The sequence below is a fragment of the Eleutherodactylus coqui genome, chromosome 7 (assembly GCF_035609145.1).
Source record: "Eleutherodactylus coqui strain aEleCoq1 chromosome 7, aEleCoq1.hap1, whole genome shotgun sequence".
NCBI classification, from domain to species: domain Eukaryota; kingdom Metazoa; phylum Chordata; class Amphibia; order Anura; family Eleutherodactylidae; genus Eleutherodactylus; species Eleutherodactylus coqui.
Genome location: NC_089843.1, coordinates 49,471,858 through 49,489,029, shown reverse-complemented (window position 1 = coordinate 49,489,029; position 17,172 = coordinate 49,471,858). Strand labels below are relative to the sequence as shown.

Sequence of the window (17,172 nt, the reverse complement as noted above, 5' to 3'; positions counted from 1 at the left end):
ACCTTTCTTCAAGTTGCTGGTTTAGAAGCAGGATTTTGACATCAGCCTAGTATGTGTATAAATGTTTCTTCAGATATATCCTATCAGAACCCTGAAAAAGAAACCTGAGTGGTTTCCAAAGCTTGCAGCAACATCAATTGACCATTCAAAGGAATCTTATCTGCAAGGTTAATTAGCTTCTCTCCCCGAGTATGTGTATAAATGTTTCTTCAGATATATCCTATCAGAACCCTGAAAAAGAAACCTGAGTGGTTTTCAAAGCTTGCAGCAACATCAATTGACCATTCAAAGGAATCTTATCTGCAAGGTTAATTAGCTTCTCTCCCCGAGAACAAGCATATTATGTTCTACTGGCTAACGGGGTTCCAATGTTCCTTTTGAGCATCAGCCTAGAAGTTAGGCACCAGTGAGAATGAAACTCACACCCCGTGGTTTAACCAGACCAGTGGCCTATGAAGCAGGAAGAAAAGGGATTGGCGTGGTGTTTTTTTCCCCTTTCTGATGGAGCGTTTCTTGTTCCTCAAACTGCTTTCAAAGTTGACTTCGGGAGCCCTGAGAAAAATGGCCTTGCTTAATATTTAAGGAAAAGCTAGCCTCCTTTCTGATGGAGGGTTTCTTGTTCCTCAAACTGCTTTCAAAGTTGACTTCGGGGGGACTTCGAGCCCTGAGAAAAATGGCCTTGCTTAATATTTAAGGAAAAGCTAGCCTGTCAGAAGTGGGATTCGAACCCACGCCTCCAGAGGAGACTGCGACCTGAACGCAGCGCCTTAGACCGCTCGGCCATCCTGACTTTCATGGGGCAGTATGCTTTGGCGCTTCGTGGTGATACCAGACATCATGGTAAGCGTTAAGCATAAAATTGAGGCACTTGTCAACATCTGCAAGTCTGCACTTGCGCAGAACAGAGCAACTTTGCCGCTCCTCAAACAGACCCCCGCTGGAATCCCAATCCATGATGCGTAAGAGCAAACACGGAGGAAAGCTTGAAGGACTTTTTCTACCTTTCTTCAAGTTGCTGGTTTAGAAGCAGGATTTTGACATCAGCCTAGTATGTGTATAAATGTTTCTTCAGATATATCCTATCAGAACCCTGAAAAAGAAACCTGAGTGGTTTCCAAAGCTTGCAGCAACATCAATTGACCATTCAAAGGAATCTTATCTGCAAGGTTAATTAGCTTCTCTCCCCGAGAACAAGCATATTATGTTCTACTGGCTAACGGGGTTCCAATGTTCCTTTTGAGCATCAGCCTAGAAGTTAGGCACCAGTGAGAATGAAACTCACACCCCGTGGTTTAACCAGACCAGTGGCCTATGAAGCAGGAAGAAAAGGGATTGGCGTGGTGTTTTTTTCCCCTTTCTGAGGGCACTTGTCAACATCTGCAAGTCTGCACTTGCGCAGAACAGAGCAACTTTGCCGCTCCTCAAACAGACCCCCGCTGGAATCCCAATCCATGATGCGTAAGAGCAAACACCGAGGAAAGCTTGAAGGACTTTTTCTACCTTTCTTCAAGTTGCTGGTTTAGAAGCAGGATTTTGACATCAGCCTAGTATGTGTATAAATGTTTCTTCAGATATATCCTATCAGAACCCTGAAAAAGAAACCTGAGTGGTTTCCAAAGCTTGCAGCAACATCAATTGACCATTCAAAGGAATCTTATCTGCAAGGTTAATTAGCTTCTCTCCCCGAGAACAAGCATATTATGTTCTACTGGCTAACGGGGTTCCAATGTTCCTTTTGAGCATCAGCCTAGAAGTTAGGCACCAGTGAGAATGAAACTCACACCCCGTGGTTTAACCAGACCAGTGGCCTATGAAGCAGGAAGAAAAGGGATTGGCGTGGTGTTTTTTTCCCCTTTCTGATGGAGCGTTTCTTGTTCCTCAAACTGCTTTCAAAGTTGACTTCGGGAGCCCTGAGAAAAATGGCCTTGCTTAATATTTAAGGAAAAGCTAGCCTCCTTTCTGATGGAGGGTTTCTTGTTCCTCAAACTGCTTTCAAAGTTGACTTCGGGGGGACTTCGAGCCCTGAGAAAAATGGCCTTGCTTAATATTTAAGGAAAAGCTAGCCTGTCAGAAGTGGGATTCGAACCCACGCCTCCAGAGGAGACTGCGACCTGAACGCAGCGCCTTAGACCGCTCGGCCATCCTGACTTTCATGGGGCAGTATGCTTTGGCGCTTCGTGGTGATACCAGACATCATGGTAAGCGTTAAGCATAAAATTGAGGCACTTGTCAACATCTGCAAGTCTGCACTTGCGCAGAACAGAGCAACTTTGCCGCTCCTCAAACAGACCCCCGCTGGAATCCCAATCCATGATGCGTAAGAGCAAACACGGAGGAAAGCTTGAAGGACTTTTTCTACCTTTCTTCAAGTTGCTGGTTTAGAAGCAGGATTTTGACATCAGCCTAGTATGTGTATAAATGTTCCTTCAGATATATCCTATCAGAACCCTGAAAAAGAAACCTGAGTGGTTTCCAAAGCTTGCAGCAACATCAATTGACCATTCAAAGGAATCTTATCTGCAAGGTTAATTAGCTTCTCTCCCCGAGAACAAGCATATTATGTTCTACTGGCTAACGGGGTTCCAATGTTCCTTTTGAGCATCAGCCTAGAAGTTAGGCACCAGTGAGAATGAAACTCACACCCCGTGGTTTAACCAGACCAGTGGCCTATGAAGCAGGAAGAAAAGGGATTGGCGTGGTGTTTTTTCCCCTTTCTGAGGGCACTTGTCAACATCTGCAAGTCTGCACTTGCGCAGAACAGAGCAACTTTGCCGCTCCTCAAACAGACCCCCGCTGGAATCCCAATCCATGATGCGTAAGAGCAAACACGGAGGAAAGCTTGAAGGACTTTTTCTACCTTTCTTCAAGTTGCTGGTTTAGAAGCAGGATTTTGACATCAGCCTAGTATGTGTATAAATGTTTCTTCAGATATATCCTATCAGAACCCTGAAAAAGAAACCTGAGTGGTTTCCAAAGCTTGCAGCAACATCAATTGACCATTCAAAGGAATCTTATCTGCAAGGTTAATTAGCTTCTCTCCCCGAGTATGTGTATAAATGTTTCTTCAGATATATCCTATCAGAACCCTGAAAAAGAAACCTGAGTGGTTTCCAAAGCTTGCAGCAACATCAATTGACCATTCAAAGGAATCTTATCTGCAAGGTTAATTAGCTTCTCTCCCCGAGAACAAGCATATTATGTTCTACTGGCTAACGGGGTTCCAATGTTCCTTTTGAGCATCAGCCTAGAAGTTAGGCACCAGTGAGAATGAAACTCACACCCCGTGGTTTAACCAGACCAGTGGCCTATGAAGCAGGAAGAAAAGGGATTGGCGTGGTGTTTTTTTCCCCTTTCTGATGGAGCGTTTCTTGTTCCTCAAACTGCTTTCAAAGTTGACTTCGGGAGCCCTGAGAAAAATGGCCTTGCTTAATATTTAAGGAAAAGCTAGCCTCCTTTCTGATGGAGGGTTTCTTGTTCCTCAAACTGCTTTCAAAGTTGACTTCGGGGGGACTTCGAGCCCTGAGAAAAATGGCCTTGCTTAATATTTAAGGAAAAGCTAGCCTGTCAGAAGTGGGATTCGAACCCACGCCTCCAGAGGAGACTGCGACCTGAACGCAGCGCCTCAGACCGCTCGGCCATCCTGACTTTCATGTGGCAGTATGCTTTGGCGCTTCGTGGTGATACCAGACATCATGGTAAGCGTTAAGCATAAAATTGAGGCACTTGTCAACATCTGCAAGTCTGCACTTGCGCAGAACAGAGCAACTTTGCCGCTCCTCAAACAGACCCCCGCTGGAATCCCAATCCATGATGCGTAAGAGCAAACACGGAGGAAAGCTTGAAGGACTTTTTCTACCTTTCTTCAAGTTGCTGGTTTAGAAGCAGGATTTTGACATCAGCCTAGTATGTGTATAAATGTTTCTTCAGATATATCCTATCAGAACCCTGAAAAAGAAACCTGAGTGGTTTCCAAAGCTTGCAGCAACATCAATTGACCATTCAAAGGAATCTTATCTGCAAGGTTAATTAGCTTCTCTCCCCGAGAACAAGCATATTATGTTCTACTGGCTAACGGGGTTCCAATGTTCCTTTTGAGCATCAGCCTAGAAGTTAGGCACCAGTGAGAATGAAACTCACACCCCGTGGTTTAACCAGACCAGTGGCCTATGAAGCAGGAAGAAATGGGATTGGCGTGGTGTTTTTTTCCCCTTTCTGAGGGCACTTGTCAACATCTGCAAGTCTGCACTTGCGCAGAACAGAGCAACTTTGCCGCTCCTCAAACAGACCCCCGCTGGAATCCCAATCCATGATGCGTAAGAGCAAACACGGAGGAAAGCTTGAAGGACTTTTTCTACCTTTCTTCAAGTTGCTGGTTTAGAAGCAGGATTTTGACATCAGCCTAGTATGTGTATAAATGTTTCTTCAGATATATCCTATCAGAACCCTGAAAAAGAAACCTGAGTGGTTTCCAAAGCTTGCAGCAACATCAATTGACCATTCAAAGGAATCTTATCTGCAAGGTTAATTAGCTTCTCTCCCCGAGAACAAGCATATTATGTTCTACTGGCTAACGGGGTTCCAATGTTCCTTTTGAGCATCAGCCTAGAAGTTAGGCACCAGTGAGAATGAAACTCACACCCCGTGGTTTAACCAGACCAGTGGCCTATGAAGCAGGAAGAAATGGGATTGGCGTGGTGTTTTTTTCCCCTTTCTGAGGGCACTTGTCAACATCTGCAAGTCTGCACTTGCGCAGAACAGAGCAACTTTGCCGCTCCTCAAACAGACCCCCGCTGGAATCCCAATCCATGATGCGTAAGAGCAAACACGGAGGAAAGCTTGAAGGACTTTTTCTACCTTTCTTCAAGTTGCTGGTTTAGAAGCAGGATTTTGACATCAGCCTAGTATGTGTATAAATGTTTCTTCAGATATATCCTATCAGAACCCTGAAAAAGAAACCTGAGTGGTTTCCAAAGCTTGCAGCAACATCAATTGACCATTCAAAGGAATCTTATCTGCAAGGTTAATTAGCTTCTCTCCCCGAGTATGTGTATAAATGTTTCTTCAGATATATCCTATCAGAACCCTGAAAAAGAAACCTGAGTGGTTTCCAAAGCTTGCAGCAACATCAATTGACCATTCAAAGGAATCTTATCTGCAAGGTTAATTAGCTTCTCTCCCCGAGAACAAGCATATTATGTTCTACTGGCTAACGGGGTTCCAATGTTCCTTTTGAGCATCAGCCTAGAAGTTAGGCACCAGTGAGAATGAAACTCACACCCCGTGGTTTAACCAGACCAGTGGCCTATGAAGCAGGAAGAAAAGGGATTGGCGTGGTGTTTTTTTCCCCTTTCTGATGGAGCGTTTCTTGTTCCTCAAACTGCTTTCAAAGTTGACTTCGGGAGCCCTGAGAAAAATGGCCTTGCTTAATATTTAAGGAAAAGCTAGCCTCCTTTCTGATGGAGGGTTTCTTGTTCCTCAAACTGCTTTCAAAGTTGACTTCGGGGGGACTTCGAGCCCTGAGAAAAATGGCCTTGCTTAATATTTAAGGAAAAGCTAGCCTGTCAGAAGTGGGATTCGAACCCACGCCTCCAGAGGAGACTGCGACCTGAACGCAGCGCCTTAGACCGCTCGGCCATCCTGACTTTCATGGGGCAGTATGCTTTGGCGCTTCGTGGTGATACCAGACATCATGGTAAGCGTTAAGCATAAAATTGAGGCACTTGTCAACATCTGCAAGTCTGCACTTGCGCAGAACAGAGCAACTTTGCCGCTCCTCAAACAGACCCCCGCTGGAATCCCAATCCATGATGCGTAAGAGCAAACACGGAGGAAAGCTTGAAGGACTTTTTCTACCTTTCTTCAAGTTGCTGGTTTAGAAGCAGGATTTTGACATCAGCCTAGTATGTGTATAAATGTTTCTTCAGATATATCCTATCAGAACCCTGAAAAAGAAACCTGAGTGGTTTCCAAAGCTTGCAGCAACATCAATTGACCATTCAAAGGAATCTTATCTGCAAGGTTAATTAGCTTCTCTCCCCGAGAACAAGCATATTATGTTCTACTGGCTAACGGGGTTCCAATGTTCCTTTTGAGCATCAGCCTAGAAGTTAGGCACCAGTGAGAATGAAACTCACACCCCGTGGTTTAACCAGACCAGTGGCCTATGAAGCAGGAAGAAAAGGGATTGGCGTGGTGTTTTTTTCCCCTTTCTGAGGGCACTTGTCAACATCTGCAAGTCTGCACTTGCGCAGAACAGAGCAACTTTGCCGCTCCTCAAACAGACCCCCGCTGGAATCCCAATCCATGATGCGTAAGAGCAAACACGGAGGAAAGCTTGAAGGACTTTTTCTACCTTTCTTCAAGTTGCTGGTTTAGAAGCAGGATTTTGACATCAGCCTAGTATGTGTATAAATGTTTCTTCAGATATATCCTATCAGAACCCTGAAAAAGAAACCTGAGTGGTTTCCAAAGCTTGCAGCAACATCAATTGACCATTCAAAGGAATCTTATCTGCAAGGTTAATTAGCTTCTCTCCCCGAGTATGTGTATAAATGTTTCTTCAGATATATCCTATCAGAACCCTGAAAAAGAAACCTGAGTGGTTTTCAAAGCTTGCAGCAACATCAATTGACCATTCAAAGGAATCTTATCTGCAAGGTTAATTAGCTTCTCTCCCCGAGAACAAGCATATTATGTTCTACTGGCTAACGGGGTTCCAATGTTCCTTTTGAGCATCAGCCTAGAAGTTAGGCACCAGTGAGAATGAAACTCACACCCCGTGGTTTAACCAGACCAGTGGCCTATGAAGCAGGAAGAAAAGGGATTGGCGTGGTGTTTTTTTCCCCTTTCTGATGGAGCGTTTCTTGTTCCTCAAACTGCTTTCAAAGTTGACTTCGGGAGCCCTGAGAAAAATGGCCTTGCTTAATATTTAAGGAAAAGCTAGCCTCCTTTCTGATGGAGGGTTTCTTGTTCCTCAAACTGCTTTCAAAGTTGACTTCGGGGGGACTTCGAGCCCTGAGAAAAATGGCCTTGCTTAATATTTAAGGAAAAGCTAGCCTGTCAGAAGTGGGATTCGAACCCACGCCTCCAGAGGAGAATGCGACCTGAACCCAGCGCCTTAGACCGCTCGGCCATCCTGACTTTCATGGGGCAGTATGCTTTGGCGCTTCGTGGTGATACCAGACATCATGGTAAGCGTTAAGCATAAAATTGAGGCACTTGTCAACATCTGCAAGTCTGCACTTGCGCAGAACAGAGCAACTTTGCCGCTCCTCAAACAGACCCCGCTGGAATCCCAATCCATGATGCGTAAGAGCAAACACGGAGGAAAGCTTGAAGGACTTTTTCTACCTTTCTTCAAGTTGCTGGTTTAGAAGCAGGATTTTGACATCAGCCTAGTATGTGTATAAATGTTTCTTCAGATATATCCTATCAGAACCCTGAAAAAGAAACCTGAGTGGTTTCCAAAGCTTGCAGCAACATCAATTGACCATTCAAAGGAATCTTATCTGCAAGGTTAATTAGCTTCTCTCCCCGAGAACAAGCATATTATGTTCTACTGGCTAACGGGGTTCCAATGTTCCTTTTGAGCATCAGCCTAGAAGTTAGGCACCAGTGAGAATGAAACTCACACCCCGTGGTTTAACCAGACCAGTGGCCTATGAAGCAGGAAGAAAAGGGATTGGCGTGGTGTTTTTTTCCCCTTTCTGAGGGCACTTGTCAACATCTGCAAGTCTGCACTTGCGCAGAACAGAGCAACTTTGCCGCTCCTCAAACAGACCCCCGCTGGAATCCCAATCCATGATGCGTAAGAGCAAACACGGAGGAAAGCTTGAAGGACTTTTTCTACCTTTCTTCAAGTTGCTGGTTTAGAAGCAGGATTTTGACATCAGCCTAGTATGTGTATAAATGTTTCTTCAGATATATCCTATCAGAACCCTGAAAAAGAAACCTGAGTGGTTTCCAAAGCTTGCAGCAACATCAATTGACCATTCAAAGGAATCTTATCTGCAAGGTTAATTAGCTTCTCTCCCCGAGTATGTGTATAAATGTTTCTTCAGATATATCCTATCAGAACCCTGAAAAAGAAACCTGAGTGGTTTTCAAAGCTTGCAGCAACATCAATTGACCATTCAAAGGAATCTTATCTGCAAGGTTAATTAGCTTCTCTCCCCGAGAACAAGCATATTATGTTCTACTGGCTAACGGGGTTCCAATGTTCCTTTTGAGCATCAGCCTAGAAGTTAGGCACCAGTGAGAATGAAACTCACACCCCGTGGTTTAACCAGACCAGTGGCCTATGAAGCAGGAAGAAAAGGGATTGGCGTGGTGTTTTTTTCCCCTTTCTGATGGAGCGTTTCTTGTTCCTCAAACTGCTTTCAAAGTTGACTTCGGGAGCCCTGAGAAAAATGGCCTTGCTTAATATTTAAGGAAAAGCTAGCCTCCTTTCTGATGGAGGGTTTCTTGTTCCTCAAACTGCTTTCAAAGTTGACTTCGGGGGGACTTCGAGCCCTGAGAAAAATGGCCTTGCTTAATATTTAAGGAAAAGCTAGCCTGTCAGAAGTGGGATTCGAACCCACGCCTCCAGAGGAGACTGCGACCTGAACGCAGCGCCTTAGACCGCTCGGCCATCCTGACTTTCATGTGGCAGTATGCTTTGGCGCTTCGTGGTGATACCAGACATCATGGTAAGCGTTAAGCATAAAATTGAGGCACTTGTCAACATCTGCAAGTCTGCACTTGCGCAGAACAGAGCAACTTTGCCGCTCCTCAAACAGACCCCCGCTGGAATCCCAATCCATGATGCGTAAGAGCAAACACGGAGGAAAGCTTGAAGGACTTTTTCTACCTTTCTTCAAGTTGCTGGTTTAGAAGCAGGATTTTGACATCAGCCTAGTATGTGTATAAATGTTCCTTCAGATATATCCTATCAGAACCCTGAAAAAGAAACCTGAGTGGTTTCCAAAGCTTGCAGCAACATCAATTGACCATTCAAAGGAATCTTATCTGCAAGGTTAATTAGCTTCTCTCCCCGAGAACAAGCATATTATGTTCTACTGGCTAACGGGGTTCCAATGTTCCTTTTGAGCATCAGCCTAGAAGTTAGGCACCAGTGAGAATGAAACTCACACCCCGTGGTTTAACCAGACCAGTGGCCTATGAAGCAGGAAGAAAAGGGATTGGCGTGGTGTTTTTTTCCCCTTTCTGAGGGCACTTGTCAACATCTGCAAGTCTGCACTTGCGCAGAACAGAGCAACTTTGCCGCTCCTCAAACAGAGCCCCGCTGGAATCCCAATCCATGATGCGTAAGAGCAAACACGGAGGAAAGCTTGAAGGACTTTTTCTACCTTTCTTCAAGTTGCTGGTTTAGAAGCAGGATTTTGACATCAGCCTAGTATGTGTATAAATGTTTCTTCAGATATATCCTATCAGAACCCTGAAAAAGAAACCTGAGTGGTTTCCAAAGCTTGCAGCAACATCAATTGACCATTCAAAGGAATCTTATCTGCAAGGTTAATTAGCTTCTCTCCCCGAGTATGTGTATAAATGTTTCTTCAGATATATCCTATCAGAACCCTGAAAAAGAAACCTGAGTGGTTTCCAAAGCTTGCAGCAACATCAATTGACCATTCAAAGGAATCTTATCTGCAAGGTTAATTAGCTTCTCTCCCCGAGAACAAGCATATTATGTTCTACTGGCTAACGGGGTTCCAATGTTCCTTTTGAGCATCAGCCTAGAAGTTAGGCACCAGTGAGAATGAAACTCACACCCCGTGGTTTAACCAGACCAGTGGCCTATGAAGCAGGAAGAAAAGGGATTGGCGTGGTGTTTTTTTCCCCTTTCTGATGGAGCGTTTCTTGTTCCTCAAACTGCTTTCAAAGTTGACTTCGGGAGCCCTGAGAAAAATGGCCTTGCTTAATATTTAAGGAAAAGCTAGCCTCCTTTCTGATGGAGGGTTTCTTGTTCCTCAAACTGCTTTCAAAGTTGACTTCGGGGGGACTTCGAGCCCTGAGAAAAATGGCCTTGCTTAATATTTAAGGAAAAGCTAGCCTGTCAGAAGTGGGATTCGAACCCACGCCTCCAGAGGAGACTGCGACCTGAACGCAGCGCCTCAGACCGCTCGGCCATCCTGACTTTCATGTGGCAGTATGCTTTGGCGCTTCGTGGTGATACCAGACATCATGGTAAGCGTTAAGCATAAAATTGAGGCACTTGTCAACATCTGCAAGTCTGCACTTGCGCAGAACAGAGCAACTTTGCCGCTCCTCAAACAGACCCCCGCTGGAATCCCAATCCATGATGCGTAAGAGCAAACACGGAGGAAAGCTTGAAGGACTTTTTCTACCTTTCTTCAAGTTGCTGGTTTAGAAGCAGGATTTTGACATCAGCCTAGTATGTGTATATATGTTTCTTCAGATATATCCTATCAGAACCCTGAAAAAGAAACCTGAGTGGTTTCCAAAGCTTGCAGCAACATCAATTGACCATTCAAAGGAATCTTATCTGCAAGGTTAATTAGCTTCTCTCCCCGAGAACAAGCATATTATGTTCTACTGGCTAACGGGGTTCCAATGTTCCTTTTGAGCATCAGCCTAGAAGTTAGGCACCAGTGAGAATGAAACTCACACCCCGTGGTTTAACCAGACCAGTGGCCTATGAAGCAGGAAGAAAAGGGATTGGCGTGGTGTTTTTTTCCCCTTTCTGAGGGCACTTGTCAACATCTGCAAGTCTGCACTTGCGCAGAACAGAGCAACTTTGCCGCTCCTCAAACAGACCCCCGCTGGAATCCCAATCCATGATGCGTAAGAGCAAACACGGAGGAAAGCTTGAAGGACTTTTTCTACCTTTCTTCAAGTTGCTGGTTTAGAAGCAGGATTTTGACATCAGCCTAGTATGTGTATAAATGTTTCTTCAGATATATCCTATCAGAACCCTGAAAAAGAAACCTGAGTGGTTTCCAAAGCTTGCAGCAACATCAATTGACCATTCAAAGGAATCTTATCTGCAAGGTTAATTAGCTTCTCTCCCCGAGTATGTGTATAAATGTTTCTTCAGATATATCCTATCAGAACCCTGAAAAAGAAACCTGAGTGGTTTCCAAAGCTTGCAGCAACATCAATTGACCATTCAAAGGAATCTTATCTGCAAGGTTAATTAGCTTCTCTCCCCGAGAACAAGCATATTATGTTCTACTGGCTAACGGGGTTCCAATGTTCCTTTTGAGCATCAGCCTAGAAGTTAGGCACCAGTGAGAATGAAACTCACACCCCGTGGTTTAACCAGACCAGTGGCCTATGAAGCAGGAAGAAAAGGGATTGGCGTGGTGTTTTTTTCCCCTTTCTGATGGAGCGTTTCTTGTTCCTCAAACTGCTTTCAAAGTTGACTTCGGGAGCCCTGAGAAAAATGGCCTTGCTTAATATTTAAGGAAAAGCTAGCCTCCTTTCTGATGGAGGGTTTCTTGTTCCTCAAACTGCTTTCAAAGTTGACTTCGGGGGGACTTCGAGCCCTGAGAAAAATGGCCTTGCTTAATATTTAAGGAAAAGCTAGCCTGTCAGAAGTGGGATTCGAACCCACGCCTCCAGAGGAGACTGCGACCTGAACCCAGCGCCTTAGACCGCTCGGCCATCCTGACTTTCATGGGGCAGTATGCTTTGGCGCTTCGTGGTGATACCAGACATCATGGTAAGCGTTAAGCATAAAATTGAGGCACTTGTCAACATCTGCAAGTCTGCACTTGCGCAGAACAGAGCAACTTTGCCGCTCCTCAAACAGACCCCCGCTGGAATCCCAATCCATGATGCGTAAGAGCAAACACGGAGGAAAGCTTGAAGGACTTTTTCTACCTTTCTTCAAGTTGCTGGTTTAGAAGCAGGATTTTGACATCAGCCTAGTATGTGTATAAATGTTTCTTCAGATATATCCTATCAGAACCCTGAAAAAGAAACCTGAGTGGTTTCCAAAGCTTGCAGCAACATCAATTGACCATTCAAAGGAATCTTATCTGCAAGGTTAATTAGCTTCTCTCCCCGAGAACAAGCATATTATGTTCTACTGGCTAACGGGGTTCCAATGTTCCTTTTGAGCATCAGCCTAGAAGTTAGGCACCAGTGAGAATGAAACTCACACCCCGTGGTTTAACCAGACCAGTGGCCTATGAAGCAGGAAGAAAAGGGATTGGCGTGGTGTTTTTTTCCCCTTTCTGAGGGCACTTGTCAACATCTGCAAGTCTGCACTTGCGCAGAACAGAGCAACTTTGCCGCTCCTCAAACAGACCCCCGCTGGAATCCCAATCCATGATGCGTAAGAGCAAACACGGAGGAAAGCTTGAAGGACTTTTTCTACCTTTCTTCAAGTTGCTGGTTTAGAAGCAGGATTTTGACATCAGCCTAGTATGTGTATAAATGTTTCTTCAGATATATCCTATCAGAACCCTGAAAAAGAAACCTGAGTGGTTTCCAAAGCTTGCAGCAACATCAATTGACCATTCAAAGGAATCTTATCTGCAAGGTTAATTAGCTTCTCTCCCCGAGTATGTGTATAAATGTTTCTTCAGATATATCCTATCAGAACCCTGAAAAAGAAACCTGAGTGGTTTTCAAAGCTTGCAGCAACATCAATTGACCATTCAAAGGAATCTTATCTGCAAGGTTAATTAGCTTCTCTCCCCGAGAACAAGCATATTATGTTCTACTGGCTAACGGGGTTCCAATGTTCCTTTTGAGCATCAGCCTAGAAGTTAGGCACCAGTGAGAATGAAACTCACACCCCGTGGTTTAACCAGACCAGTGGCCTATGAAGCAGGAAGAAAAGGGATTGGCGTGGTGTTTTTTTCCCCTTTCTGATGGAGCGTTTCTTGTTCCTCAAACTGCTTTCAAAGTTGACTTCGGGAGCCCTGAGAAAAATGGCCTTGCTTAATATTTAAGGAAAAGCTAGCCTCCTTTCTGATGGAGGGTTTCTTGTTCCTCAAACTGCTTTCAAAGTTGACTTCGGGGGGACTTCGAGCCCTGAGAAAAATGGCCTTGCTTAATATTTAAGGAAAAGCTAGCCTGTCAGAAGTGGGATTCGAACCCACGCCTCCAGAGGAGAATGCGACCTGAACGCAGCGCCTTAGACCGCTCGGCCATCCTGACTTTCATGGGGCAGTATGCTTTGGCGCTTCGTGGTGATACCAGACATCATGGTAAGCGTTAAGCATAAAATTGAGGCACTTGTCAACATCTGCAAGTCTGCACTTGCGCAGAACAGAGCAACTTTGCCGCTCCTCAAACAGACCCCGCTGGAATCCCAATCCATGATGCGTAAGAGCAAACACGGAGGAAAGCTTGAAGGACTTTTTCTACCTTTCTTCAAGTTGCTGGTTTAGAAGCAGGATTTTGACATCAGCCTAGTATGTGTATAAATGTTTCTTCAGATATATCCTATCAGAACCCTGAAAAAGAAACCTGAGTGGTTTCCAAAGCTTGCAGCAACATCAATTGACCATTCAAAGGAATCTTATCTGCAAGGTTAATTAGCTTCTCTCCCCGAGTATGTGTATAAATGTTTCTTCAGATATATCCTATCAGAACCCTGAAAAAGAAACCTGAGTGGTTTCCAAAGCTTGCAGCAACATCAATTGACCATTCAAAGGAATCTTATCTGCAAGGTTAATTAGCTTCTCTCCCCGAGTATGTGTATAAATGTTTCTTCAGATATATCCTATCAGAACCCTGAAAAAGAAACCTGAGTGGTTTTCAAAGCTTGCAGCAACATCAATTGACCATTCAAAGGAATCTTATCTGCAAGGTTAATTAGCTTCTCTCCCCGAGAACAAGCATATTATGTTCTACTGGCTAACGGGGTTCCAATGTTCCTTTTGAGCATCAGCCTAGAAGTTAGGCACCAGTGAGAATGAAACTCACACCCCGTGGTTTAACCAGACCAGTGGCCTATGAAGCAGGAAGAAAAGGGATTGGCGTGGTGTTTTTTTCCCCTTTCTGATGGAGCGTTTCTTGTTCCTCAAACTGCTTTCAAAGTTGACTTCGGGAGCCCTGAGAAAAATGGCCTTGCTTAATATTTAAGGAAAAGCTAGCCTCCTTTCTGATGGAGGGTTTCTTGTTCCTCAAACTGCTTTCAAAGTTGACTTCGGGGGGACTTCGAGCCCTGAGAAAAATGGCCTTGCTTAATATTTAAGGAAAAGCTAGCCTGTCAGAAGTGGGATTCGAACCCACGCCTCCAGAGGAGAATGCGACCTGAACGCAGCGCCTTAGACCGCTCGGCCATCCTGACTTTCATGGGGCAGTATGCTTTGGCGCTTCGTGGTGATACCAGACATCATGGTAAGCGTTAAGCATAAAATTGAGGCACTTGTCAACATCTGCAAGTCTGCACTTGCGCAGAACAGAGCAACTTTGCCGCTCCTCAAACAGACCCCGCTGGAATCCCAATCCATGATGCGTAAGAGCAAACACGGAGGAAAGCTTGAAGGACTTTTTCTACCTTTCTTCAAGTTGCTGGTTTAGAAGCAGGATTTTGACATCAGCCTAGTATGTGTATAAATGTTTCTTCAGATATATCCTATCAGAACCCTGAAAAAGAAACCTGAGTGGTTTCCAAAGCTTGCAGCAACATCAATTGACCATTCAAAGGAATCTTATCTGCAAGGTTAATTAGCTTCTCTCCCCGAGAACAAGCATATTATGTTCTACTGGCTAACGGGGTTCCAATGTTCCTTTTGAGCATCAGCCTAGAAGTTAGGCACCAGTGAGAATGAAACTCACACCCCGTGGTTTAACCAGACCAGTGGCCTATGAAGCAGGAAGAAAAGGGATTGGCGTGGTGTTTTTTTCCCCTTTCTGAGGGCACTTGTCAACATCTGCAAGTCTGCACTTGCGCAGAACAGAGCAACTTTGCCGCTCCTCAAACAGACCCCCGCTGGAATCCCAATCCATGATGCGTAAGAGCAAACACGGAGGAAAGCTTGAAGGACTTTTTCTACCTTTCTTCAAGTTGCTGGTTTAGAAGCAGGATTTTGACATCAGCCTAGTATGTGTATAAATGTTTCTTCAGATATATCCTATCAGAACCCTGAAAAAGAAACCTGAGTGGTTTCCAAAGCTTGCAGCAACATCAATTGACCATTCAAAGGAATCTTATCTGCAAGGTTAATTAGCTTCTCTCCCCGAGTATGTGTATAAATGTTTCTTCAGATATATCCTATCAGAACCCTGAAAAAGAAACCTGAGTGGTTTTCAAAGCTTGCAGCAACATCAATTGACCATTCAAAGGAATCTTATCTGCAAGGTTAATTAGCTTCTCTCCCCGAGAACAAGCATATTATGTTCTACTGGCTAACGGGGTTCCAATGTTCCTTTTGAGCATCAGCCTAGAAGTTAGGCACCAGTGAGAATGAAACTCACACCCCGTGGTTTAACCAGACCAGTGGCCTATGAAGCAGGAAGAAAAGGGATTGGCGTGGTGTTTTTTTCCCCTTTCTGATGGAGCGTTTCTTGTTCCTCAAACTGCTTTCAAAGTTGACTTCGGGAGCCCTGAGAAAAATGGCCTTGCTTAATATTTAAGGAAAAGCTAGCCTCCTTTCTGATGGAGGGTTTCTTGTTCCTCAAACTGCTTTCAAAGTTGACTTCGGGGGGACTTCGAGCCCTGAGAAAAATGGCCTTGCTTAATATTTAAGGAAAAGCTAGCCTGTCAGAAGTGGGATTCGAACCCACGCCTCCAGAGGAGACTGCGACCTGAACGCAGCGCCTTAGACCGCTCGGCCATCCTGACTTTCATGTGGCAGTATGCTTTGGCGCTTCGTGGTGATACCAGACATCATGGTAAGCGTTAAGCATAAAATTGAGGCACTTGTCAACATCTGCAAGTCTGCACTTGCGCAGAACAGAGCAACTTTGCCGCTCCTCAAACAGACCCCCGCTGGAATCCCAATCCATGATGCGTAAGAGCAAACACGGAGGAAAGCTTGAAGGACTTTTTCTACCTTTCTTCAAGTTGCTGGTTTAGAAGCAGGATTTTGACATCAGCCTAGTATGTGTATAAATGTTCCTTCAGATATATCCTATCAGAACCCTGAAAAAGAAACCTGAGTGGTTTCCAAAGCTTGCAGCAACATCAATTGACCATTCAAAGGAATCTTATCTGCAAGGTTAATTAGCTTCTCTCCCCGAGAACAAGCATATTATGTTCTACTGGCTAACGGGGTTCCAATGTTCCTTTTGAGCATCAGCCTAGAAGTTAGGCACCAGTGAGAATGAAACTCACACCCCGTGGTTTAACCAGACCAGTGGCCTATGAAGCAGGAAGAAAAGGGATTGGCGTGGTGTTTTTTTCCCCTTTCTGAGGGCACTTGTCAACATCTGCAAGTCTGCACTTGCGCAGAACAGAGCAACTTTGCCGCTCCTCAAACAGAGCCCCGCTGGAATCCCAATCCATGATGCGTAAGAGCAAACACGGAGGAAAGCTTGAAGGACTTTTTCTACCTTTCTTCAAGTTGCTGGTTTAGAAGCAGGATTTTGACATCAGCCTAGTATGTGTATAAATGTTTCTTCAGATATATCCTATCAGAACCCTGAAAAAGAAACCTGAGTGGTTTCCAAAGCTTGCAGCAACATCAATTGACCATTCAAAGGAATCTTATCTGCAAGGTTAATTAGCTTCTCTCCCCGAGTATGTGTATAAATGTTTCTTCAGATATATCCTATCAGAACCCTGAAAAAGAAACCTGAGTGGTTTCCAAAGCTTGCAGCAACATCAATTGACCATTCAAAGGAATCTTATCTGCAAGGTTAATTAGCTTCTCTCCCCGAGAACAAGCATATTATGTTCTACTGGCTAACGGGGTTCCAATGTTCCTTTTGAGCATCAGCCTAGAAGTTAGGCACCAGTGAGAATGAAACTCACACCCCGTGGTTTAACCAGACCAGTGGCCTATGAAGCAGGAAGAAAAGGGATTGGCGTGGTGTTTTTTTCCCCTTTCTGATGGAGCGTTTCTTGTTCCTCAAACTGCTTTCAAAGTTGACTTCGGGAGCCCTGAGAAAAATGGCCTTGCTTAATATTTAAGGAAAAGCTAGCCTCCTTTCTGATGGAGGGTTTCTTGTTCCTCAAACTGCTTTCAAAGTTGACTTCGGGGGGACTTCGAGCCCTGAGAAAAATGGCCTTGCTTAATATTTAAGGAA

At 44.6% G+C, this 17,172-nt stretch overlaps 10 non-coding genes across 10 annotated transcripts; all 10 read right to left on the bottom strand.

The window, feature by feature from the left end:
• Positions 1–707: 707 nt before the first annotated feature.
• On the bottom strand, positions 708–790 carry TRNAL-CAG (transfer RNA leucine (anticodon CAG)). Its single transcript has one exon. It is a non-coding gene; the product is annotated as a tRNA-Leu (tRNA).
• Positions 791–2,065: 1,275 nt separating this feature from the next.
• TRNAL-CAG (transfer RNA leucine (anticodon CAG)) lies at positions 2,066–2,148 on the bottom strand. Its single transcript has one exon. It is a non-coding gene; the product is annotated as a tRNA-Leu (tRNA).
• A 1,414-nt stretch (positions 2,149–3,562) lies between these two features.
• Positions 3,563–3,645, bottom strand: TRNAL-CAG (transfer RNA leucine (anticodon CAG)). Its single transcript has one exon. It is a non-coding gene; the product is annotated as a tRNA-Leu (tRNA).
• Positions 3,646–5,559: 1,914 nt separating this feature from the next.
• TRNAL-CAG (transfer RNA leucine (anticodon CAG)) lies at positions 5,560–5,642 on the bottom strand. Its single transcript has one exon. It is a non-coding gene; the product is annotated as a tRNA-Leu (tRNA).
• A 2,912-nt stretch (positions 5,643–8,554) lies between these two features.
• TRNAL-CAG (transfer RNA leucine (anticodon CAG)) lies at positions 8,555–8,637 on the bottom strand. Its single transcript has one exon. It is a non-coding gene; the product is annotated as a tRNA-Leu (tRNA).
• Positions 8,638–10,052: 1,415 nt separating this feature from the next.
• On the bottom strand, positions 10,053–10,135 carry TRNAL-CAG (transfer RNA leucine (anticodon CAG)). Its single transcript has one exon. It is a non-coding gene; the product is annotated as a tRNA-Leu (tRNA).
• A 1,415-nt stretch (positions 10,136–11,550) lies between these two features.
• TRNAL-CAG (transfer RNA leucine (anticodon CAG)) lies at positions 11,551–11,633 on the bottom strand. Its single transcript has one exon. It is a non-coding gene; the product is annotated as a tRNA-Leu (tRNA).
• A 1,415-nt stretch (positions 11,634–13,048) lies between these two features.
• Positions 13,049–13,131, bottom strand: TRNAL-CAG (transfer RNA leucine (anticodon CAG)). Its single transcript has one exon. It is a non-coding gene; the product is annotated as a tRNA-Leu (tRNA).
• Positions 13,132–14,186: 1,055 nt separating this feature from the next.
• On the bottom strand, positions 14,187–14,269 carry TRNAL-CAG (transfer RNA leucine (anticodon CAG)). Its single transcript has one exon. It is a non-coding gene; the product is annotated as a tRNA-Leu (tRNA).
• A 1,414-nt stretch (positions 14,270–15,683) lies between these two features.
• Positions 15,684–15,766, bottom strand: TRNAL-CAG (transfer RNA leucine (anticodon CAG)). The gene has a single exon. It is a non-coding gene; the product is annotated as a tRNA-Leu (tRNA).
• Between the last annotated feature and the right edge of the window lie 1,406 nt (positions 15,767–17,172).